The sequence below is a fragment of the Ochotona princeps genome, chromosome 8 (assembly GCF_030435755.1).
Source record: "Ochotona princeps isolate mOchPri1 chromosome 8, mOchPri1.hap1, whole genome shotgun sequence".
NCBI classification, from domain to species: Eukaryota; Metazoa; Chordata; class Mammalia; order Lagomorpha; family Ochotonidae; genus Ochotona; species Ochotona princeps.
This window is the reverse complement of record NC_080839.1, coordinates 28,275,708-28,300,942: the sequence shown is the minus strand read 5'-3', so window position 1 is coordinate 28,300,942 and position 25,235 is coordinate 28,275,708. Positions and strand designations below refer to the sequence as shown.

Below are 25,235 nucleotides of genomic sequence, written 5' to 3'. Positions count from 1 at the left end.
AATTTTGTAACACATTCCACACTTCTATCCCAACTGAAGCACACAGAGAAGAAATGTGTTACACTGAAGCCTGGTTTTAAATTTTTATGTGCTTCACTGACGCTCAGTTGGATTGTGGGTTTCAAAGCTCTCTTAGACAAGGCGGCACGCTAACTACAGTCTTGACTTGTGTTATGACAGATTGGAAGGTATTTTTACCATCATTTGCTAATCTTTAGACTGTGGACTCCAGTGTCATGTGCTTGTTTAAGTATTTTCTTTTAAGTAGAGGTTGTATCTGTACAAAACTTAAGATAAATTTTCGAGTTTGTTTGTGCAGATGCTAATTTCTTTTACCTGCCATCCTCTCTCTGCTGTTCATTATTTATTTGGCAATTATTTTGGGTGGATGGGTAAAGTCACATATATTTACTACTTTCTTTTCTAACTAGTTTTTCAGTAGGGGCTGCTACTTTTAGCATCAAGTTTTATTGGGTGGTAATATTGGAATGGTAAACTTAAGAAAAAATCAGTCACATTTCTACCTACTGTCTTCTCATCTTTAACTACATACGTGTCCTTGTGGCTAGGTCTCCATTCCCATGGGCTGGTATTTGGCAGGTCCACAGCGAGCTATTGTTTCTGATTCTGTTTGTGTTTTCTGATTGAACATGGTAGACAGCTATGAGTTTTTGGTGGAACAAAGTGGATGCCTACAAGTTTCCTGTATTGGTCATTTGTTTCCTGAACAGCAGCTTGTCTGTCTGCTGCCTCAGACCCAGTTCCCCTGGTCAGTGACTTGCAGACACAAGTCTTTACACTCTGTTTTCTCCTTCTAGGCAATTTGAGCCTCGTCATTGTATAACTTAACTTGTGTATATTGTCATTTACCTCTAGAACTGCCACTTTCCTTTGTGTAGAACTCGATCTCTCTCTCTCTCTCTCTCTCTCTTTGGCTAATTTGAAGCACTTCTCTCATGGGTAGGTTGTATTCCTTGTTTTATTTGAGAAAAATATTATTTCACGATTTTCACTGAATATCCAAGCTTTAAATTTTATAGAAAGCCAAATTCATTTAAATAACCTAAAATTAATTTAAATACCATATTCATTAAAATGTTTCTCTATTGATGGGTGAACACTGGTAAAAATGAGTTGTGAGCTTGCAAGCCAGTGACCTATAAAACTTTGTAAAAATGTGTCATTTGATCTCATTGGGTTTTAACTCACCCTAATATATTTGAACACATTGATGGTTTAGACAGAAAGCACCATTTCCCAGTAATTTTGAAGCTAATAGAAAATAATTTTATGGAAATAGCTGTTCCTAAAATATCATGTAGTTGCAGCACATCAATAAAAAATGGCTGTTTTGAGTGACCGTTTTGGATGTTGAGGGAATGAATAATTATTATCAAATTTTCTTCTACTGATTCTTGCTTATAGTTCTATGTAAACAGGAAAATAAAATTTTTTTCATGAATACCACATACAGAATTTTGTCAAGCTTGAATTTAGATTGTGATACTGTTTATTATTGGTAGCTGAATAAAATTAACAGATTCTTTAACAGCTTTTAAAGGCTATTTCAACAGCTAAATGCAAAGCATTAATATTTTTGTGTTTTGCCAGAATATTGTCTGGCACAATTCACAATGTTCTATTATACTAATGATTCATAGCCTTTTTGTTATTAAGATGCTTTTGATACACACTATCTCATTATAAGAATGTAATTAATAAATATTAGTATATATATAGGTTATGTACATCTACATGAATTGTCTGAGTGTTATAACTCTAGATATGTGTTAATCTAGCTACATATTTATATGTATATGTAAATGCATAATTTACTTGAATATTAAGATCTCATGGTGCCCATATACTTGTATCTATAATGAGGAGCAGGAATCTATTTAATGCAAAGTTTTTTTTTCTAAAGATTTATTCAGTTTATTACAAAGTCAGATATATAGAGAGGAGGAGAGACAGAGAGGAAGATCTTCTGTCCAATAATTCACTCCCCAAGTGAGCCGCAATGGCCGGTGCGCCAATCAGAAGCCAGGAACTAGGAACCTCTCCCGAGTCTCCCATGAGAGTGCAATGTCCCAAAGCTTTGGGCCGTCCTTAACTGCTTTCCCAGGCCACAAGCAGGGAGCTGGATGGGAAGTGGAGCTGCCGGGATTAGAACCGGCGCGCATATGGGATCCCGGGGCGTTCAAGGCAAAGACTTTAGCTGCTAGGCCACGCTGCCGGGCCCCATAATGCAAAGTTTTGACAGTTCTAAATTATGATGAATTCTTTAGCTTTTGCTGGATAAAGTTTTTTTGTCTTTGTTTTGAAACAAGGTTTAATAAGAAATTGAATCAGTAAGAGTCTGAGTCTAAATACTCCACGTAGTTTGGAGAAATGCAAATATAAACAATAATAGTACTTAAGATATGTAAATTCCCATGACACTGAAAAAATAATTTCCAGAAATAGTTTCAACCTATCTACTGCGTCTTTAATTACTTCAGTTTCACATACCTGAAAAACAGTCTATATTTCACATTTGCTTTGCCCACACTTAGGCTGCAGTTATTTAATTAAACCATGATGGCCCCTAACTATGTCATGTAATCAGATTTTTAAAAGATTAATTATTTTTATTTGCAAGACAGAGTTATAGACAAAGAAGCAGACAGATATCTTTCTTTATGCTAGTTCATTCTCTACACTGCTGAAATTGCTGGAGCTGGGCCAGTCTGAAATGAGGATGGGGGCTCCAGGCGCAAGGGCTTGGCCCACCCTCTGCTGCTTTCTGAGGCACATTAGCAGGAATCTGGATTTGAAGTTGAGTATTGTGACTTGAACTGGCGTCCGCAGGAGTGCCAGCACCACAGGTGGAGGCTTAACCTACTGTGTGCAGCACTGGCCCCTCCTGTGATTTTTAGTTTCCTCTCACCATACCTATCAAGCTCTATGATATCTTGGATGCTCCCACACAATTCTTCAGTCATGTTCAGTGGTAAGTTGACGTGTGTATTTCCTTCCACAAACATGGAGGAAATTCTGTGGGACTTGAGGAACAAGCCAGAGGAATTCTTATCATGTGGAACTAGACTTTCTGATTTTGCAGTTTTATTCTTGCATATCCAACAAGTGAAATTTGAACTCCTCTTTGGCATCTCCCAGAAGGGTGAAATATAAAGAATGACAAATGTCAGATGTAAGGGCCACAAGTCTTTTTCTAAATTGGATCTTGGCCATTGCTGAAGGCTTAATGTTAAACACTCTTTTGGCAAAGCCCATGGTTCCCACACATCAGTAGTTATTTTTTGAAGTTCTAACATTAACTAACATTTACAGTTTTAAAAGTGTAAAAAACAGCAAGCATTTAGGAGGTGGAGAAGGAATGTTATTTTTAAAAAATATATTTATTGTAGTTTTTTGTAGCTAGAAAATTAACATGCACTTATATGAAGATATTTGAATCACAGTGAAACTTTAAAAAGATGAAAGAAAATAACAATCTCCAATAACTCTGTTAAGGAGATTTGATTTTTTTTGCTACATATAAATATGTTTCAGTATTTTAAAAGTAAACATACATAAATACATAGACATAAAGAACAAATACATAGATATAAAGAACAAAGTTGCCAGATGAAGCACAAACTATTTTATACTTACTTTTTATTAAATGCATTTTATTTTAAAAGCAGAGTTACAGAGAGAGAAGGAGAAAGAGAAACAGAAATGTTCTAGCTACTTGTACACTCCCCAAGTGGCAGCAAAGGCTGGAGGTAGGCTGGTCTGAAACCAGGATTATTAAGATTCCCCGGGTCACCCACATCCTTTCCCAGGCCCTCAGCAGGTAGCTAGCTGGATCAGAAGTGTAGCAGCCAGGACTCAAACCTGTGCTCACATGGGATGCTAGTGCCACAGGCAGAGGCTTTACCAACTATGTCATGGCATTGTTCCCTATAATTGCTTTTTATTTCTAATGTGCATAATACTAATTATTTTGGTTAAACAAATGTTTAACGATGATTTTTAAATAAAAGTAGAACTCAAGTTAAAGATCCTGCTGTATTTCTTCTTAGAGATGCTTCATGATCTTGCTTATAGTCTAAGACTCTAAGGCTAAGGTGAGGTCATGATGCATCTGCCTTCAGGCAAGTTGGAAAACCACAGACCCCAAGAGAGAATCAAGCAAAGCCACCAGACTTCCAAGAACTGGAATCTCAGTTGTGTTTTTGCTTCTCTTGTACAATCACTATCATATTTTAACTCTATAGCTAAGCAAATTGAATTCATTTCAGAGTTGAAGTATATATATAGCCAGTCACTGATTATCCTTATTTAAATGTGGGTAGTGTTACTCTCTATTGCTGGCAACTCATTACCAAATTTCATAGCTCTCTTTTCAACATAGGTAAATATTATTGATGGGAACTAGGTGGAGATAGTAATATACCACTGTTTATAGAGAGAAAAACAAAAGGAACTGATTTGCACAAACCAGTTGACAGTTTTGATTTAGAACTTTAGATTTTCTCTACTGGGTCAGATGTCATGAATGTTCACACAAACCTGTGTAATTTCTCTGTTCTCCCTTCCTTCTTGACTCCTCTATTTAAAGCGATTGTACCGATCCTTCTCAGAAGCCTATCTATGCACTATAGTTCAAGTGCAACTTTCTTCCTAGTAAATGTTCGTTCTGCTCTCCTTCTGGGTAACATCCAAAGAACATAGTGTTTCAGACTAACATAGAGCTTCCAATGCTGTCTCCTGGAAATCTTAGGGTAGACGTTTGACCTGGTAGTTCAAAATCCAGTTGAATGCCTGGATCCCATTCCAGAGTGCTTGGGTTTGAATCTTAGCTCTGCATATCATCAAAATTCCCGCTAGCACACTCTCTGGTAGGTGGCGTGTAGTATCCCAAGTCATTGGATTCTTGCTACGTGTGCGGGAGAACTGGATGAAGTTGTTAGTTACCAGCACTAGCCTGGACTATCTCTGGCTGTTGGGGGCCTCTGGGAAGTGAACCAGCGGAGAGGAGCTTTGTACTTGTTCTTGATTGTTCTTTCTTCCCCTCTCCCCTTCATGAAATAAATAACAAAAATGAAACAGCTCATGTAGTTTTTTAAAAAAGATTTATTTATTATTTTTATTGGAAAGGCAGATATACAGAGAGGAGGAGAGACAGAGAGGAAGATCTTCTGTCCGATGATTCACTCCCCAAGTGGCCACAATGGCTAGAGCTGAGCCAATCTGAAGCCCGGAGCCTCTTCAGGTCTCCAACATGGGTGCAGGGTCCCCAGGTTTTGGGAAGTCCTTGACTGCTTTCCCAGGCCACAAGCAGCGAGCTGGATGGGAAACGGGGCTGCAGGAATTAGAACTGGCACATTCTAGGCGAGGACTTTAATGTTTATGCTATCGTGCTGGGCCCTCATATAGTTTTCTTTTTTTATATATATAGTTTTCTTAATATCACTCTCCTAGTCTCATGTCAGCGTTTAAAGACATGAACCCATATGGCCTTAACATACATATACAGCAGTGTTTGCAACTGGCACACAAAGCAAACCTTGGCTATCCCCCTATAGTATGTCAAGTAATTTACAAGGGGCTTTGTGACCTAAATAAATGTGTTTGGTGAAATTGTTCCTACCTGTAAAGAGTTCTGGAGGATAATTAGGAGGTAAGACAAAGATAGCACGAACCAATTGGAAGACGGAAGATTCACAGGCAATACTTCATTTGAAGTGCTAACGATTTGCTACAGACACTGTCTGGGTGATGTGTGCTATAGGAATTAAGAGTAGGAAGGAATCACGCCCTGGGATTTTGAGAGTCCAGGCTAATGAACCTTCACAAGCTGTCAAGTCTGTGAGCTCAATTTTATTCCATGGCGATAGGCTGTCTGCTAAATACACTAGCTGTTTGTAAAGTTTCCTGTCAACAACAACAACATCAACAAAACCGAATCATTGGTTAATGTAGAAAGATAAATCTTTCCCACTGATGAATTCAATGCATGTTATTCAGGTTACTGTTACCTAGGCATGATAATATTAAGAAAACTAATATTTGTGTTCTTAAGAAACTAATTAGATATATACATACGAAAAGATCAATGTAGTTGTCTTTTTTTAAAAACAAACTCAATGCATCTTTGAAATGGTAGCTCAGTTATAGAGTCATAGAATTTTTCTTTCATTGTAGATCTGTCTTTTTAGGATTCACATAATTTACTGTCCTTTAAATTAAGTGACCTATATTTTTTTTTCTTTCTTTTTTTTTTTATTATTTAACTTCATTAATTACATTGTATTATGTGACACAGTTACATAGATACTTGGGTTCTCCCACCCCTCCCCAAACCCTCCCACCATGGTGGATTCCTCCACCTTGTTGCATAACCACAGCTCAAGTTCAGTTGAGATTCCCCCATTGCAAGCATACACCAAACATAGAGTCCAGCATCTTATTGTCCAGTCAAGTTCAACGTCTTCTTAGGTATACCCTCTCTGGTCTGAAGACAGAGCTAGCAGAGTATTATCCCAGTCAATTGAAAGCTCCATCATACCATCAGCAAAAATTTACATCATTATGGAATTAATTGACATAGTAATGAGTAACCAACATGTTGAAAGTAAATACGAGTTCCCAGCCACCTTCTGTGACCACCTCACCTATACTTCAATTTAGTTTATACACAACATATAACATTCAAAACATAACATGTTATACATAACATCATATCATCTTAAATTAAGGCAAACATGTGGTATTTAACCTTTTGGGATTGGCTCATTTCCCTTAGCATTATGGTTTCCAGTTTGGCCCATTTGGCCACAAAGAACTGCATTTTGTTTTTTTTAATAGCTGAGTAGTATTCCATGGAGTAGATGAACCATAGTGACCTATATTTTTAGAGTCCTAAAGTGCTTCTTAAATGAAATTATTCATACAACTGTTATTCTTACTATAGCCCTTCTATATACATTATTTAACCTTTGTCTTCAAGAAATTCATGGACAGCACATTTCATGATACAAAAATGTATGCATTTCAAAAATCTTTGTACCAATATAAATGTATCCTGTAATTTCAATTTTCCAAGAATTTTTGAGGTGTGCCACATACATTATAATGGCTCATGTACTAGGGTATTAGATATGAAATTTGTTGATTAGCTGCTTTTTTTCAATATTTTTATTTGAGAGGTAGATTTATGAAGAGAGTGATTGTCCATCAGCTGGGTCACTGCCCAACTGGCCACAATAGCCAGAGCTGAGCTGATGTAAAGCCAGGAGCCAGGAGCTTTTTCTGGGACTCCCACACACAGGGGAAGGGTTCCCAAGCTTTGGGGTATTCTCCACTGCTTTCCTGGGCCATAACTAGGGAGCTGGATTTAAATCAATGCTCATATGGGATCTCGACATTGCAGGCCAAGTATTAGGCTGTAGTGCCACCACACTGGCTCCTGATTAGCTGCTAATAATCAAGTGCCAGTTGTGCCAAGGTTGTGGTGATTCAGGCTGCAGACCGACATTGTATGGGCCCCTGAAAAAACACAAGCACTTTTCTCCTTCTGAAAAAGCTACAGGATTGATACTTTTATGGCTTTTAACTCTCAGTTTGGGGGCTAACTCGGATGTTTATGGTTCAGTTTTCAATGGAGACATTTTTGTAATGGATGTTCCTGTCTTGTGTTGAAGAAATATGTACACTATAAACATTCTTCTTCTGAGTCCTGCATTTTTTTGAAGGAACATAGTGGTAATGTTCTTAGTACCTACAGTGTTTGTATAGGAATTGCCTCAGTGTAGCTACCCTCTTCAAAATGAAGGAACAGACTAGAAAATTCATTTGCCATTGGTCAAAAGCACACATAAAGTTGGAGACAGAACTAAGTTGTACTTATGTAACTACCTTCTCCTAGGTTTTCCTATCTATTTTATTCATCTGTTTCTCTAGTAAATAAAAAAAACTGATTTTTTTTTTCATCTTCTTGACAGCTTTGCAGGGCACATTAGCCTGTAAGAAACAGAATAGCAGTGGAGCTTTGCAAAGGATTGCTGTGGGAATTCTTTTAAGAGACATGATCATAAGGTGTGCACAAGGCATATAATTAATTCCCTAGGTAGCAGCACTAGCTGTCCACAGAGATGAAGCCAAGTATTCCATTGGTTTTTGACAATAAGGAAGAACAAGTAATGATTGCTTTACTCATTTATTCAACAATTTTGACATTGGTGAATAGAGTTATGCTCTTTTGATGCTTTTTAAAATACCAAACGTATCCCTTTGTGTCTGCCTGCCAGAAATCATCCATTTTCACGATAGACTCATAAATGCCAGGGAGCAGTCTGTTAGGTAAAGCAATATTAAGGAAATACAAAAATACGGAAAAATAGGCAGGGTCAGAAGTCACCTTGATCAATATTACTGACAAACAACTTGCTTGTTCCCCATTTCTCACACAGAACCACTCTCATACCAAACTACATTTTGATTCTTCTTGGGGAAAAGTTTTTTATTTTTTTTTAATCCATTTTCCCCATCAAGAACCTCAGCCTCATATCCATACTTGCTTCTGGTTTTAATTTCGTGATAAGTGTGCAGATCCGTTTTAATTGGCATCCTGCATTTCGGAGTGTTTCTTTGAAAAGCTGAACTCAATGAGATAAAATTTTTTCCTCTCACCCAGATAGCTATTTAATTGACAGTTTCTGAGCTTTTACTCTCTTCTACCCTGTAACATTTGAAGAATTAAAGCGAGGTATTATCTTAGGCAATCAAATTATTTTTAATCATTAGCCTCCATGAAGCCTTGCTTTTGGCATGGATGTTAGTGGACGTTGTCAGGCAAGATGACCTTAAACTCTTATGAAGGTAGAAATGTTATTTCACATTTTTAATAGGAAATTTTAGTAGCATCTTCATATTTGTATGCATTGTAATAAAAATTGCTCTCAGTGGTTTCCAGCCACTTTAACAATGGTGATATTCCTTCTTTCTAGGATAGAGTAAATTAGTACCTGGAGAATTGCACTGTATCTTGATTTTGGTTCATGTGTTTTTCTCTTTTGCATATTACTGTTGGAAGTAGTGTCAGAAGAACAAGTCAGAATCAGAGTCTTGTGTATTCTGTCCAGGAAATAATAACATGTTACTAGAGTCTAGAACTGTCCCGACCTTGAAGTTTTTAGGATTTAACCCAAATATTGCTTTTTTCACAGTACAGTAACGGAGTCTCCTGTGTGTTACAAAGCTTTTACACAGATCTCTTCCAATGTAATTCCAATATAGAGAACAGGGTTTATTCTCAAACAGAAGAGTTGTTCTCATTTACTTTTCAGACATAGAAGGTTGGATTATCAGGGAGTTATTTGTTTTAAGAACTCAGGACCAAATTAGAAAATATTTTGTTTTCCAGCTATAAGTGTACTCATCCATGTCTTTTCTACCAAAAATCAAGTATATTCCCAATACAAAGAAACATTAAATTGATGAGTTGACCTTTCCTTGGGATAGGATACAACCCCCAAAATGGAATAATTTCTGCTCTGTCTCATATTATACTCCATATGTCAGATGTGTTTGAATATAAACAGAATTAAAATTTTCATTGTTTTCAAGGAGGTTTGGGCTACCATAGATAGTAAAATTTTCTCTTCAGGCCATTTTTTTGGACAATATCAGTCCAGACATTTAGTTTTCTCTAAGATTGCTTATAAAAATTACATTCTAGGACTGCTATATTTGGTTGTTGCATTCTCTTTTTATGTAAATGTTTTATCTATTTATACAGTGAAATTACACTGAGATGCAGATAGAAGTGAAGAGATGGAGACATTGGGAGACAAAGAGTGGGGGAGAGAAATCTTCCATCTTCTGCTTCACTATGCAAATGGCTACAGTAAGTAGCCATTGGTAGAGCCAAGCCAAAAGGATGAGCTGGGAAATCTGTTCACATCTCCCACAGAGCTCTAGGGACTTGTGCGTTTTGGCCATCTTTCACTGCTTTTCTGGTGCCTTAGCCAGGAGCTGCGTTGGAAGTGAAGCACAGCAGCTTTGATTGGTGCTCATGTGGAGTGTCAGTGTCTCAGGGTGGTGGCTTCACCCGCTGCACCGCATGCTGGCCCATACTCTCGTCTTTCCTATTTTCTTAAGTTCCAGCACTACCAACTTAGTCTGTGAATAGCTGACCAGAGTTTTCCTGATGCTGATGAAGGTTACCATTTTAAGAAAATAGCTATATAGTTTTGATAGGAAAGTGGCTTGGTCTCTTTCTGCTTGTTTCAAAATGACTAGGTCTCAGAAGATAATTCTTTCCTGGAAGCATCCACAGTATGCTGGTCATTAAGGTTGTGAAGAAAATTGAAATGTAGCTGTAGTGTTCTGAAAGAATGTTTTTTCCATTTTATTATACAACTAAAGACAGTCATGTTTGTGATGGAGCACGTAGCAGTGACTTCATTAACCTCCAGTATTGGTTTACAATTACTTCTATGTCTTTGTTGCTTACCTCCTGTGCTGATGGGAATTCCTTGTATTTCCTGCTTTTTCTTATTCATGTATGATTATATTTTGTGTTCTTTTCAAATGATTATTTTGTCATCTAGGATGTTGCGTTAAAAAGGTATTTTTTTTGAGAAATACTGAATAGCCTTTCTTATATGAAATGTTAATGAGTTCTTAGGGTGGTAGGGCTATTCTACTGTGTTATCCTGTTTTCTTCTGTAGTATGTATGGGTATGCCTTTGATTTGAGCTAGTTTTATTTTACACATCACTAGAGAACTATGTATTCACTTTTTTGAGAAAATATGTAAATCTAAATATTGAAAAGCTAAGTTAAAATGCCCTTTTATAAGTTATTCATTTCAGGCCTGGCGCAGTAGTCTGGCAGCTCAAGTACTCACTTTGCGTGTGCCGGGAGCCCATGTGGGAGCTGGTTCTAATCCCAGTGGCCCTGCTTCCCATCCAGCTCCCTGGTTGTGGCCTAGGAAAACAGTCAAAGACGGCCCAAAGCCTTGAGACCCTGCACCTGTGTGGGAGACCCTTAGGAGGCTCCAGGCTCCTGGCTTCAGATTGGCTCAGCTCTGGCCGTTGTGACCATTTGGGCAGTGAACAAGTTGATGGAAGATATTCCTCCCTGTCTCTGCTCCTCTCTGTATATCTGAATTTCCAATAAAATATGAAAAAATAAGTTATTCATTTATTTGAAATGCAGGATAACAAAAAGAAGAGGAGAGACAGAGATATTTTCCATTTCTGCTTCAGGCCCTACGTTAGTTACAATGGTCAAACTAGACTAGACCAAAGCCAGCAACCAGGATCTTCTTGCATGTCTCCCATTTGGGAGCTTCTGGACTGTCCTCCCCTGTATTCTAAGGCCATTAACTGGGCACTGGATTGGAAATAGAGCAGGGAGCACTTGAACCAGCACTGTATGGGATGCTGGCACCATAGTCTATGGCTTCATCCCTTATACCAGAGTGTGGAACCCTGAGGTAATATCCTTAGTTGGCAAACATTTTTACTAGTCAGTAATCACTGTATGTTGGTGTATTAGGAAAAAGCTAGGTTGTAAACTTCAGTCAGATGCCCAGGTTTATTAAATCTTAAGGATCCTTGGAATTTTGAACTTCAGAAAGATTAAAGTGGTAAATAACCCATTGATTTCACAAAATGTCACTGGTCAAATAGTCTCCAAACCAAGAGTGCAACCTCTATACCAACTGTGGTCTGTGTTGCTTCCAAGTCAAATAACCAATCAATAGAATGATACAAAATTATGTTGACATCTGTAAATGTAAATGACACTCACCTAACCAGCTGTGTTGTTAAACTGGGTGTGTTGACCTGAGGCAATGGATAGTCCGACAGGATTCACAATCTGCCTTTTTGGTCCAATGTCACTGCTTTTATTCTGCTAGTCTTTTTGTGTTGCTTCTCTTTCTCTCCCGGGAGTCGTGTTTAAAAGTTCCTTCACTGCTTCCGAGCATCTATTTTCTGTACTATTTGGACTTCTCACCTTTTCTGGATTAAACTAATACTTTATCCCAAACTTTAACAAGATCTGTCACGTGAGAAATATGAATGTTTCCAGTCAAAATTTTTCACTGGTGCTTAGAAATCTATTGTGATCTGTAATCTTTCATTTGGAGTACCCAAGTAGTTGAACAGAGTCAATTACTCTATATTTGATCCTAGCCAAAAAGCTGAGAAGTAATAGCTTTTTCCAATATTAGTTGAGTGTATGTGTGGCGCCAACTCTTTTTTTTTTATTGCATCGTATGGCTTAGTTGTTTGAAGGGTAGACTTAAAAGCCAAAAAAATAAATCCGTGAAGGAACCCCAGCTGTTCCTCCAGTTTTTAGGTCCTTGAACATGTCATTTGAACATTTTCTCTCTCTCTTTTTGTGTGTGTATTTTGATTTAAAAAATGATCACCCTTTTGTCTATTGGCCCGCAAAAAATGCTTGAAAGAAAAGAAACAATATAATTACATTTAGCTACTTTCATACATATAAAGTACTCCCCCCCCCCCCCCCCGCGTGAATTAGTTACCGCAGATTAGGGAAAATATACGATATTTGCCTTTTGGTAACTGACTTATTTCATTAAGCATAATGGTTTCCAACTGAATGTATTTACTTATAAAGCACAAAATTTTATTTTTAGTATGTTGATGAATATGTTTTCCAAAATGTGTATGAACCTCATTTTCTTTATGTGTATGACCTTTGTTTATATACCTGTCAAATGGTAGAGTTATTTTCCTCTTTGATTCTTATTTTTGAAATTTCTGTATGCTTATTTTTAAAAATTTTGTATACTTATTTTTTCTCTTCTTTATTTTTTCTTTTATTAATATTGCCATTTTCTAATTGTTTGTGGATACTGTCACTTAATGAAGTATTAAATATGTGAAAAATATGGGAAAAATATAGCATATTCTATAGTATACAGAGAAAAGCTCAATGCAGTTTCAACAGGTGCCAGGGACTGGGCAATGCAGAAGTCAGTGGGCATCAATAAAGACTTTAAATAGTTGCTAAAAACCTTGAAACATCTGAATATCAGCAACAGATGAAAAAGTGGTGGTATTTTTCTGGCAAACGTGTGGGGGATTATCTATTAACTGATGAATTATTTGATCTTTATTAACTAGAAAGATGGAGAAAGTAAGAATTAAATGATGCCATTGTACATGTATCTATAGAGAGCATACTCCAACTAATCATCATATTTTTACAATGTAAAATGTATGTTAGAACAAGATAATGAATCCCTTTCTATACCTGAGTCATGTTTATGACAATAGAACCTTCCATGGCTCATAATAATTCCAGTGTGGAATGATTCTTTTCTAAGTAGGAATCATCTTAACATGTATTCACAAAACAAATCAACCAGGGTGGTTTTTGCTTAACAACATTTAACACAGCCTTTTCAGTATAACTGCGATAATTATAGATTTTAGATGAGAAACCTTCAGTTATTACATAACCAAGTTTTAATAAGCCCAGGGCTTGTTTTAGACTGAAACTTCTATGGAAATTGTGTTGCATTGATCTAGTGTGGAGTTGATAGATCAGTCATGTGGGGTGTATGACTTCAGGAAATAAAAAACAGTAACTTCTAGCAATACTCAGTCTATACTCTGTTCCTTTTTACTATATATATGTCTTTATTTTCTATGACCATGCAGAGAATTATTACATGAAATAAAATATCCTAAAATTTAAAAATCATAAAATTAAAAAAAAAAAAACAATCTGTCACCGCCGCCACCGCTCAGCAGCAGCGGCACTAAAAACGCCGAGTCATGCTCTTGGAGGTCCGGGAAAAACTGGCAAAAGCGGCTGCGTTTCAAACCTTCCCTCTGCTGCTCCTGTACACATTGGTCTAAGCTTTCCTACCCGCTTCTTCCGCCACCCTTCCTCCCATTTTCCACCACCCTTCTTCCCACATTTCTGCCCGTTTCTGTATTCTCCCCGTATGGGCCACCAGAATGTCACAAACCAAAAAGGAGAGAAATGAACCAAAAAGAGAGGGCGAACCAAAAAGAGGTTTATTGCCGAAAGCGAGCTGCTTATAAAGAGTTCTTCCACCAATCACTTCTGCCCGTGGTCCACGGGGCACTATCTGATAGGCCAGCAATCGCAGCGAGGGAGAATTAGCCTATCCTTGTGACTTCCTGCTTGCCTACTGGCGGGACAAGTCCCGCCTCCTGGCACTCGGCCAGCCGCCATCTTGAAGCCCCTCATCCGTGTGGGGTCGGCTGCTCCCCACAACAATCGATTCAAATCAAATGAAAAGGTAGCGAATATTGATCCAAACAAATCATTGCATGTTATGTGTTAACATGTCTCATTGGTAAGTGTAACTTTCTATTTCTTCCTCCAGTTTACTTTGGGATCAAGTCGAAGGTTGACATCAGTTTTACTAGAGCAGAGTCGGAATGATAACTGAGATGATCTGGAAAAGCCCCCTAATTTTCAGAAAAGGAAAATGAGAATTGTTGAATAGTTTCAATAATTTTGGCAAAGTCACCAAGCAACACATTAGGACTAGTTCCAAACTTTTCTAATTGAAGGTTGAATGCCTCCACATTGCATGATAGCTTTTTAACTGCATTCATTAGCAGTCTCATTTACACTCATTTTATCACAGAGTAGGTAACTTACATGGATTACTGGTTAGAGATGATGTATTTCATTTTTTAAATTTTATTCATTTGAGTTACATGGAGAGAGGGAAGTTGGGAGAGAGGAAGGAGGGATGGAAGGGAAGATGAGAAGGGAAACGAAGGAAGGAGGGAGAGGAAGAGACTGAAACAGAAAAACAGATCTTCCACCCAGTGTTTCACTCCTAAAATGGCCACAGTAGCTAGAACAGTGCCAGGTGGAAGCTAGAAGTCTAGACCTTCATCTAGTTCTCCATGTGCTTGATAAGGGCCCAAGAACTTGGACCATCTGCTGCTGCTTTTCCTGGTGTATTAGTAGGAAACCGGATCAAAAGTAGAGGAATCAGGGCTCAAGCTGGTGCTCATATAGGAAGCGGACAGTGCAGGGAGCAGCTTAACCACTGCACCACAATGGTGGACCCATATTATTAGACTTATATATATATTTTAAAAATCCTGTGCTTTGATGTTTTTGTATGTTGTTCGCATGTCTTTTCCAAATTAAAACAATCTGTAGAGACTGATGTGTGTGTCTGTGTGTACTGTGTTTTGTTTCAATTTTATACATGCCTGCCTTTTAGGCAATAATCAGTAGGACGTCAGTGTTCCTGTGAATTTGCTTATCTCTTGTGATTAACTGTAGGCTTCTTGACTTTCTAACAGCTCCTCCATTTTGCTCAGCATTTTTTTCTGTATTAGCTTCTCAGTCATTTGGAGAGAAGGTAACCATGCTGCTTTCAAGAGAAGCATAGAGGGCTTTCATTTCTGTCGCCTTTCATTTTTTACTCCAGGAAAAGTGAACCTCACTGAGTTTACCTTGGAGGCTTTCCTCGTTCCATAGATTTATCAAAGTCTGGGAAAATATCGTTAACATTCTGAGAGTCGGTGCATATGATTTCATTTACAGGGTCAGGATTGACCTGTGACACTGTGAATGTAGCTGCCCTGTGTTTCTTTGGAAGCCTGCATTCTTCTGAGCCTTAGAACAGGGGTTGTTTCTGCAATATAAATCCTCAAAGCTTTGTAAGTTAGCAAAAAGAGCTAATAGTTTAGTTAGTACTCTGCATGTAATCATCATGATCCGAAATCATGTTGGGGCAGGGGTGGGATGAGTATTGGCAAGCCTCCGTGAAACCGGACACATGTTTTAAGGATTTTTTAAAAAATTTCTATTGAAAAGGAAGATTGTATATACAATTCATTAACCATATATCTCTCTTGAGTTTCCAGTTTAACCTGTATCAAAATTTAGTCTCTCCTTCATAGCATCTGTAGAGTACAAGAGGAGAGTGATCTCCCGAGGATTTTGAAGGTCTCACTTCTTTAAGCCCCAGTTCTGTCTTGTTGAGCTCTGGCTTTCAGATAGATGGCTTACATCACTGAGGTTTAGTTCTTCATGGATCTTTGATTAACACTGCTCTGATGTTTCCTGTCTTTGCAGGAATTTCATTTCCACAGCTTAAGTATACGACTTACCTTATTTCAACTGAGTAAACCCTGTTCTTTCCAAGAAATATCTTGAACCTCTTTTGTGTCTCTGGAGCAGTTGAAAAAGAAAGATAATTTCAGCATCTTTCGCACCTGATTCCCACTGAGGAGCATGGTTGTGTTCCACAGAATCATAGATACCATGATATGTCGACTCTCCCTCTTTAACTCAGCCCTAATTTTTGCATCTCAGAGAAGGGCTGCCATGTGCATGTTGCGACGTTGTACACGTGAACATGGTGAAATCTGCATTGTTACTGAATAGAGGTCCACAATCTATATGACAGTCTTCTGACAAGCATCAAGCAAATGTTTTGTTTGACAGCAATCGTTATACTGCTACTGTTTTTCAACAGATGCTCATTTGAAGAAAAATTACTCTGTTCACCATTTTGTCTACCTGTGGTCATGCCCACTATGTTCCAGGAGACAGAAGGGTCCAGTAGATCAAATTAATAGTTATGAAACAGACTATCTTGCTGGACTTATTTTGGGGGAAGGCTTTAAAGAATCTTATACTGAGGGTGAATGTGGATGAGAAAGTATGGAGCATACTTTTCTTTCTTTTTTTTAAGATTTATTTTTATTGGAAAGGTAGATGTACAGAGAGGAGGAGAGACAGAGGGGAAGATCTTCCATCCGATGATTCACTCCCCAAGTGATCTTCTATCTGATGGTTCACTTCCTAAGTGGCTGCAATGGCCGGTGCTGTGCCGATCCAAAGCCAGGAGCCAGGAACTTCCTCCAGGTCTCCCATGCGGGTGCAGGGTCCCAAGGCTTTGGGCTGTCCTTAATTGCTTTCCCTGGCCACAAGCAGGGAGCTGGATGGGAAGCGGAGCTGCCGGGATTAGAACCGGCGTCCATATGGGATCCTGGTGCGTTCAAGGCGAGGACTTTAGCCACTACGCTATCATGCTGGGCCCGAGCCTACTTTTCAACAGCAATGGCTTCCATAACTCCTCTCATTCCACCATTGAAAAGCAGGAGAAATGCAGATAACTCAACTCCATTTGTGTATCCTGGGGTTTGAGTCCACATTCAGCCAGTATCATTGTGTTTGACCCTGTTGCTCATCAGTGAAACATAACTGATAACCCAGCAAAATAAGTTACTTAAGTGCTCTACATAAAGTATTAATAAAATCTTCATGAGCACAGAAAGCAAAACAAATAAGTTCAGCAAAGTAACTAAGCAATTGCATGTTTAGATTAACCAAATACTGATCAAGAAGCAACATGCCGCAGACAACTTACTGTAATAATGCTTTTGTTTGTAACCAATTTTGAAAAATTATCATAAGAAAGGAGCAGTGCATGTGTTCAGATGAAAAATATAAATTTTCATATAAGCTCTTGTTTAAATATTACATTTTCATGTTATTTTGAGGGAAATGAAGAGATATAATTTAGATTCATTTACAATTTCAGTCTTGTAAAAATTGCTTTAAGAAAAAGCACAGACATGCTCTTATTGAAGCATCCATCTAACTTATCTGCTTGGTCATTAAGCAGAATACACAAAAACATTTTCCTTGTATATTTAAGTGATAATACAGATTATAAAAATGACACCGTACTCTTACCTAGAGGAAGGGGGATAAATCAAAAATGAAACCTCATTATATAACATGGCACGGTAGCCTGGTGGCTGGGGTCCCATGTGGTTGCTCGTTCATGTCCTGGCTGCTCCTCTTCCATCCAGTTCCCTGCTTGTGCCCTGGGAAGGTGGTCGATGATGGCCTAAGGTTATGGGACCCTGCACCCATGCGGGAGATTTGTAGGAGGCTCCAGCTATTGCGACCGCTTGGAGAGTGGGCCAGTGGACAGAGAATCTTTATCTCTGTATCTCCTCCTCTCTCTATATGTGCCTTTCCAATAAAAACAAATATAAATCTTTTTTTTTAATCATTATATTCTTCTCAAGTCTCATTCATTCTCTGATGTTTCTTATCTCAGTGAATTGTACAGTATCTACTCTTTTCCAGGTCAGAATTAGGACTAATTGTAGATTATTTTTTCTTTTTGCTTCTTCATTCCCAGCCAGTCATCAAAACTCCTTAGAATTATCACACCTGTCTGCTTCTTTCCAGCACCCCTCCCCCATAGCACTACGGTTTTTATGCAGGTCATTATAATTTACTCCTCTTTTTGTAAAATAACCTCCTGAAGAAGTTCCTTGCCTCAGCTCCCTGTTATCCATCCCATTTTCTTCAGGAAAGCCATGATAATGTAGTAAAATTAAACCCTGATCATGTCATTTCCCCAGTGATAACCCCATAGCTTTCCCTTTGTTTTACTGTAAGCCCTGTGCTTGCTGGTGGGAGCGTCTTTTGACGTGATGATGATATCAAGAAAAGTATGGCCGAAATCACAAAGGGCATGAGTACTGGTACTCCAGAGTGAACAACAAGGCTATCTGCTCAAAGTGCATTGCCATTTTGTGCATTTCCATGCACATTTATTCTAGATGGATTATCACTTTATGTGTACAGACACATTTGAGTTTTGGGTGATTGCCCTTTACAGTGACAATGGAAACTCTGTTTCTGATTCTGAATTCATAACATACATCTTATTCATGAATGTAGAGAGTGTGGGTGTTATGGTGTTGTTTCATTAATGGGAATGGAAAAGAAGCTTGCTGTACTGTTTTGGGATTCAACACTTTGAATCATATAGTAAAGTAGATGAAGGAAAAATATTTGCCAATTAGAAATGGACATGATAAATAAATATGCTTTTCATACCAATGTTAAGATAAAGCAATAAAAGTGATTGCAAATTCACTGAAGTGAAATTTTTTAATTGTCAAAAATTCACATCTTTTTTTTTTAAAGATTTATTCATTTTATTACAGCCAGATATACACAGAGGAGGAGAGACAGAGAGGAAGATCTTCCGTCCGATGTTTCACTCCCCAAGTGAGCCGCAACGGGCCGGTGCGTGCCGAACCGATGCCGGGAACCTGGAACCTCTTCCGGGTCTCCCACGCGGGTGCAAGGTCCCAAAGCATTGGGCCGTCCTCGACTGCTTTCCCAGGCCACAAGCAGGGAGCTGGATGGGAAGTGGAGCTGCCAGGATTAGAACCGGCGCCCATATGGGATCCCGGGGTGTTCAAGGCGAGGACTTTAGCCACTAGGCCACACCGCCGGGCCCAAAAATTCACATCTTGAAGAAAATGTTTTTCTTTGTTGCTCAGTTTATTGTAAATAAATCCTTCACTTTAGGTATAGTACAGACAGATGATTCTACCATAACAGATGAAAGCAAAGGTATCATTGCAAAAATTTGAAGATTATATATCTCATTCAGCGTAATGAATGCTATGCTGGAGTAGCTAGTGACATTCTTGGCCTTGAAGTAACTGGGAACCATGAAAATGAACTCATTCCCAATATACAATATAACCGTTAATGACAAATTATATAAAACTGATGTAAAGGAAGTAGGATTTGCTCTGTAGTGTTCGTTACAAAAATTATTTTTTGCTATGATTATTGACAGTAAATGGAGATTAAGTGCTCATTGCTTTGTCTTTGAACATTGTAACTTTTATTCTCATTGCTCTTGGTAACTGTTACTCAGCATGTTGCTGTAAAACACTGCTATAGATTCCTCAAAACTACTTTTCACTAAGCTTCACAGATTATCTGTTTTCTTTTTTGTGTTTTCATTCTTACTGTTTTCTATGATACAGCTTTGTAGGTGTAGGTTTCCCCTCCCACTTCCCCATTCTCCCCCCATTTCATCAAGTTCCACCATAGTATTACAGTAATATAGCCATTCAACAACAGTTCAATGCCCAACATTCTGCTATTTAAGTGTGATGGCATTGTAGTTATAGACATGATCAAAACCGAGTATATTTATCATCAAGGTATATTTAAAAGTTTCATTGAAGTTCTTTTCTTTGGGAATAGAAATGAGTCAGTTCATCTTTACTTCCTGGAATGCTGGTCTCCATTATATTTACGAGAATATCTGTATACATGTTTATCTGTACGTCTGTTTATCTTACAGTTTGCATGAATGCAGCATTGTGTCAGAAAGAACTTATGATGTTTGCCCTTTTGGGATTGGCTCTGTTTCACTGAGCATAATGGTCTTCAGTTGCAAATGGTAGAGTTTTATTCTTTTAAGTGGCCGAGTAATATTCCATTGAGTAGATGTACCACAGTTTCCTATTTTGATGGACATCTGGGTTGTTTCCATGTTCTTGCTGTTGCGCATTATGATACTTTAAACATAGGGTTGTTGGTCACTTTCTTCTTTGCAGCTTTCACTCCCTTTGGGTATATTTCAGGAAGTGAGATGCTTGGGTAATCAGGTAGATCCATTTTCAATTCTCTTAGTACTCTGCATACTGACTTCCACAATGGCTGCACGAGTCTATGCTCCCATCCACAGTAGAGTTGGGTGCCTTTCTGCTTACATCCGTGTCAGTAGGTATTGTTAGTATTTTTCTGAATGTAGGCCAGTCTCACTGGAATTTAGGTGCAACATCAGTGTAATTTTTGTTTGTATATCTCTATCAGCTAGGGAGCCTGAGCATTTTTTTCTATGAGGAAACAAGTGGGGTTTTGTTTGCTTTTTTTAGAATGACCATTTCAGAAGAAGTAAGGCTTTCCTATTTTTAAGTATGAACTTGGTTAACATTGCTCTTTCTGAGGTTGGTTAGATCAGCTGGAAGAAAAATATGATTGAGATGTATGTATCAAAGGAAAAATGCAATACAGCATGTTTAAAATGCAAAAAGCACAGCTCGTGACTGTTGCAATAGAGAAAAACTGATGTGAACTCCACAGAAATGGCAGGAGGGAGATTTCAATCCCCGGAGGGTACTAGTGAAAAAATACTGGCAGGCAGTGGTAGGAGTGTTGCGAGGGTGTCAGTGTTATTAGGCCCTCTCAGTTTGCAATGTATACTTAGAGAAGATAGCCTCTTGCACATCCATAGACACTGGATGATGGTTATGTTCTCTTGAGAAAGACTTCTGGTTGTGAGGCTAGAGATTTAATTCTCAAAGGGAGAAGAAAAAGCATTTGCAATTGCAAGGTAGAATCTCCATATTCAAGATGAATAGTATGTGTTTGGGTAGCGGAAAATCACCTTGCATCAGTGCATGCAGAGCATCCTTTGCCTTGTTGTGCAAATGTGTGCCATTTGGTGTTGGAGAAGAGAAGTTGGCTGTAAAGCTGTGAACATATGTAACTTTCCAGGAGAGTGAATAAGTGAGTTACTTTAAAAATGGTACTACACTCTCTCTTTTTTAGTGGTACTAGATTTTTACCAACCTTTTGTGAAAATGTTGGGAAAAGTTCCATATTGATTTTGTGACGTCAAACAAATAATTTTACCTGTGCGGATACTAGCATAAATGTGTAATATAATGATAATTACAAATTCTATATCAAATTTACATGGCTGTAAAAATAATGAAAAAAGTATACGCAAAAATGTTGGTTTTGTTTTAAAGGCTGTCAAAGTAACAGTTCAAACATTTCCGGGATCGGAGGATGCAGTTCTTAAACTAGGGCTTCCCTCTAATTAATCTACTTGTCTGGCTTAGTATTTGTCTTTATTCAGCAAGAAGAAAGGGAAAGTTAGCAGGAGCCTGCAGGCTGGAACATCTCTGGCTATAGAGAGATTTGTCCTATAACTATTCCAGGTCTGATTTAGGCTTCAATCTATACTGCACCATTTCAGTCATTTCAACTTTAAAAATAGTCTCACTTGGGTTTATGTCTCTTCACATGAAATGTAAAGTATCAAGATTTCCATAGAGAGCTTTTTCTTTCTATATCACTTTACAAAATTTGCTATCTTTGCTGAGTTTTGTTGGTTAAAGATCTTTATAGTTCAAATGCTGCTATATTTGGAGTATATTTCTTTCTAATTTTAATTAAAAACATTTTTTAATATGTACTTAAGTGGCCTTTCCATTTGCCAATGAAGAAAGGGAAATGTAGGATCTTGCCAAGCAGCTGTATTGCCAACTGACACTGAACAATTTTGCTATTAGAGAAGGTACATAGGATAGCAGGGAGCATCAGCAGGTTCCACCAACAGAATAGAAAAGAGTAACCAAGACAACAGAAATTTCACTTAAGGGTCTAACTGGCTAGTGTTAAAAGATTCAGGACAATAGAATGAGTTGTTAAAGTCCCAGGGCCTTGCTACCTCAGCGGTCACCTCAGACCCAGCTTTCATGTTTTAGAGATTCTCATGTATGACAAGCACAATTCCATTGATGGTATCCACACAATCACTGGAAATGACTTACATCCAAAGCCTGTGTCATCAGCAAAATATTATTCTAATGTTAAATATGTAAGGGATAACCCTGTGTTGGTGCATGCTCTGTGAACCTAGCAACATCGTTTATCCCAGGACATGGTTGGGTTTTCAGAAAGCTCTCTATATTATGGTTTTAATTCTTGTAAATTGCTTGCCAATTTAAAATGAGCTGCATCTAAACAGTAAGTAATTGCTTATGATAATGAGTGCAAACTAATTTGCTAGAATATGTTAATATTCGCAAAGCACTTTTTTATACTGCTGGCTGTTCCAAAAATACTGCTCTGTTGGTTAAATGTAGCATTTTAATAGCACTATTGTTACACATCTGACTGAAATCTTAACTTCAGTAACATCTATTCAGAAGTCATATGACTTTAGAAAGTAATGTCATCCCTAAATAAGTAAGAATCATGAAGAACAAGAAGAATAAGTTTTCGTGGTTAGTTCTAATTGTTGGTTATAGCAGCAAGTAGACTATCCTGTTTAAGAAATGACCTCTCTTTTCCATAAAAACCATAAACCTTGGGCCTGGCGCAGTGGCCTAGTGGCTAGGGTCCTCACCTTTAACATGCCAGGATCCCATAAGGTCACTTGTTCTAATCCCGGCAGCTCCACTTCCCATCCAGCTCCCTGCTTGTGGCCTGGGAAAGCAGTCAAGGACGGCCCAAAGCATTGGAACCCTGCACCTGCATGGGACACCTGGAGGAAGTTCCTGGTTCCTGGCTTTGGATCGGCTCAGCTCTGGCCATTGTGGTCACTGGGGTGTGAATCCTCGGACAGAAGATCTTCCTCTCTGTCTCTCCTTCTTTCTGTATATCTGACTTTGCAATACAAAATAACTAAATCTTAAAAAAAAAGAACCATAAACCTTACGTGAGTTCAAAGGCACATGAGTACAAACTTCAATGCAATGACCAACTTGCAATGAATTAAACATTCCGAGAGAAGCTTGTTGAAGGCACTGAAGCTTGAGCCTGTGTTTAGACCTTGAAAATCTTTCATGCTGGGGACCTGAGTGCTCAAATCGGAGGCGCAGAGGGGAAACATCTTGTCAGTTCATCCCAGGATGAGAGAATTCTGTGAAGGATCCCAGTACAAACAAAGGCTTTTTGTTTGTTTGTTTTTTCAGATTTTCTGTTTTTAATGGAAAGACTGATATCTAGCAAGGAGAGGCAGAAAGATCTTCCATTTGCAGGTTCACTCCCCAGATGGCTGCAGTGGCTGAAGCTGAGCTGATCTGAAGCCAGGAGTGAGGAGCTTCCTCTTGGTGTCTGACATGAGTACAGGTTCCCGAGGAGGTGGGCCATCCTCTACTGCTTTCCCAGGCCATAAGAGGGAGTTGGGTGGGAAGGGACGCAGCCAGGACATGAACTGGAGCCCACATGGGATCCTGGTGCTTGCAAAGAGGAAGATTAGCTAATTGAGCCATTCACATTGAACCCAGAAGTTTAACACTATTTCTTCCAAATCTGATTAATACTTTAATCCACATTATGATGTTTCAATTATTTTCTTTTCAAAAGTATTCTCACTTGTTGTTACGTATCTCCACTTGAGTGATAAAAGATCTTCACATGGAAGCTTTTTGAAAATCTATCCCTTTTAAAATTTACTTTCTTTGTTGAGCTTCATTGGTTAAAGATCTTCACAGGTTCAAACACTCTCATCTTTATATTTTTCTTTTTAAAAATTTTAAACAGTGTTTTCATCTACTTGAAAGGGTGAGAGGGAGGTTTTTCATTCTCTGATTCACTTTCCAAATACCTGCAATAGTCATTCGGCTAGCCAGACCCAGTAGCTCAGAGCTCCATCTAGGTCTCCCATGTGGAGAAGAGGGATCCAGGCATTTGAGCCATCATCTGCTACATCCCAGGATGCGTTAGATGGGCACTTATTTAAGAAATAGAGAAATCAGGACTCAGCATACTAATCAAGGATGTGGCCACTCCAAATGGTGAGTTGATTTGCTATGCTGTGACATTCACACATTATTATTATTATTTTATTATTATTATTTACCATCAAGGATTTTAACTGTTAAATATACATTATTGCTTTCAAAGAAAGTTTTCCTTATTTTTTGCACTTTATACTTGTAATATAAGTGTATATAGTTTGGTACCTCACAAAATAAACTGATTTTTGTTCTTGTCATCTTCATAAACTATTTCAGAGGATATGAGATAAGAAATTAATGCACATACAAATAAAACCAAAGTTACACATGAGAGGCTACTTCAAACTTCAAATAGTGGAAAATGGCATTAAAATATATGGGTTTTGGTCCAAATATTTTTATATTCGTGCACATTTTTCACAATACTAATGTCCTATAAACCTTTTGAAGATCTTTTATATTTGGCTTTTAGTTGTATTATTGCTACAATTTCTGTTAAGCTTACACCAGCACTTGCATGGTCTCATTTCTGTTAATGACAGAGTAAAATAGTTGGTGGTAAACAACATAGTATTACTTAGACACTTTTTAATATATTCTCTTTCTTACATTTTTTTCTGTATTTTTTAAAGTTAGGTGCCTCCTTGTTAAAGGAAATTATGTATTTCATGGACTTTTCCATACACTGAGAAATGAAATCTTCTCTAATCCCTTTTTAATATTTCCTGGAATAATCTCAATGTCTACTACATGAGCTGAACTTTGTGTTTAGCCGGGGATTAAATTCAAGCAACAATAGGAAATAATGGTGCTAAAATACACTACTTAGAAAACTGGCTTCCATTGTGTAAGTGAATATACTCACATTGCTGGAAA

The 25,235-nt window shown here is 38.1% G+C and overlaps 1 protein-coding gene across 8 annotated transcripts in view; it reads left to right on the top strand.

Annotated features, from left to right (window-relative positions):
• Positions 1–25,235, top strand: part of NRXN1 (neurexin 1) — a 1,084,317-nt gene that overhangs the window by 736,644 nt on the left and 322,438 nt on the right. The gene's annotated exons all lie outside the window — the stretch shown is intronic.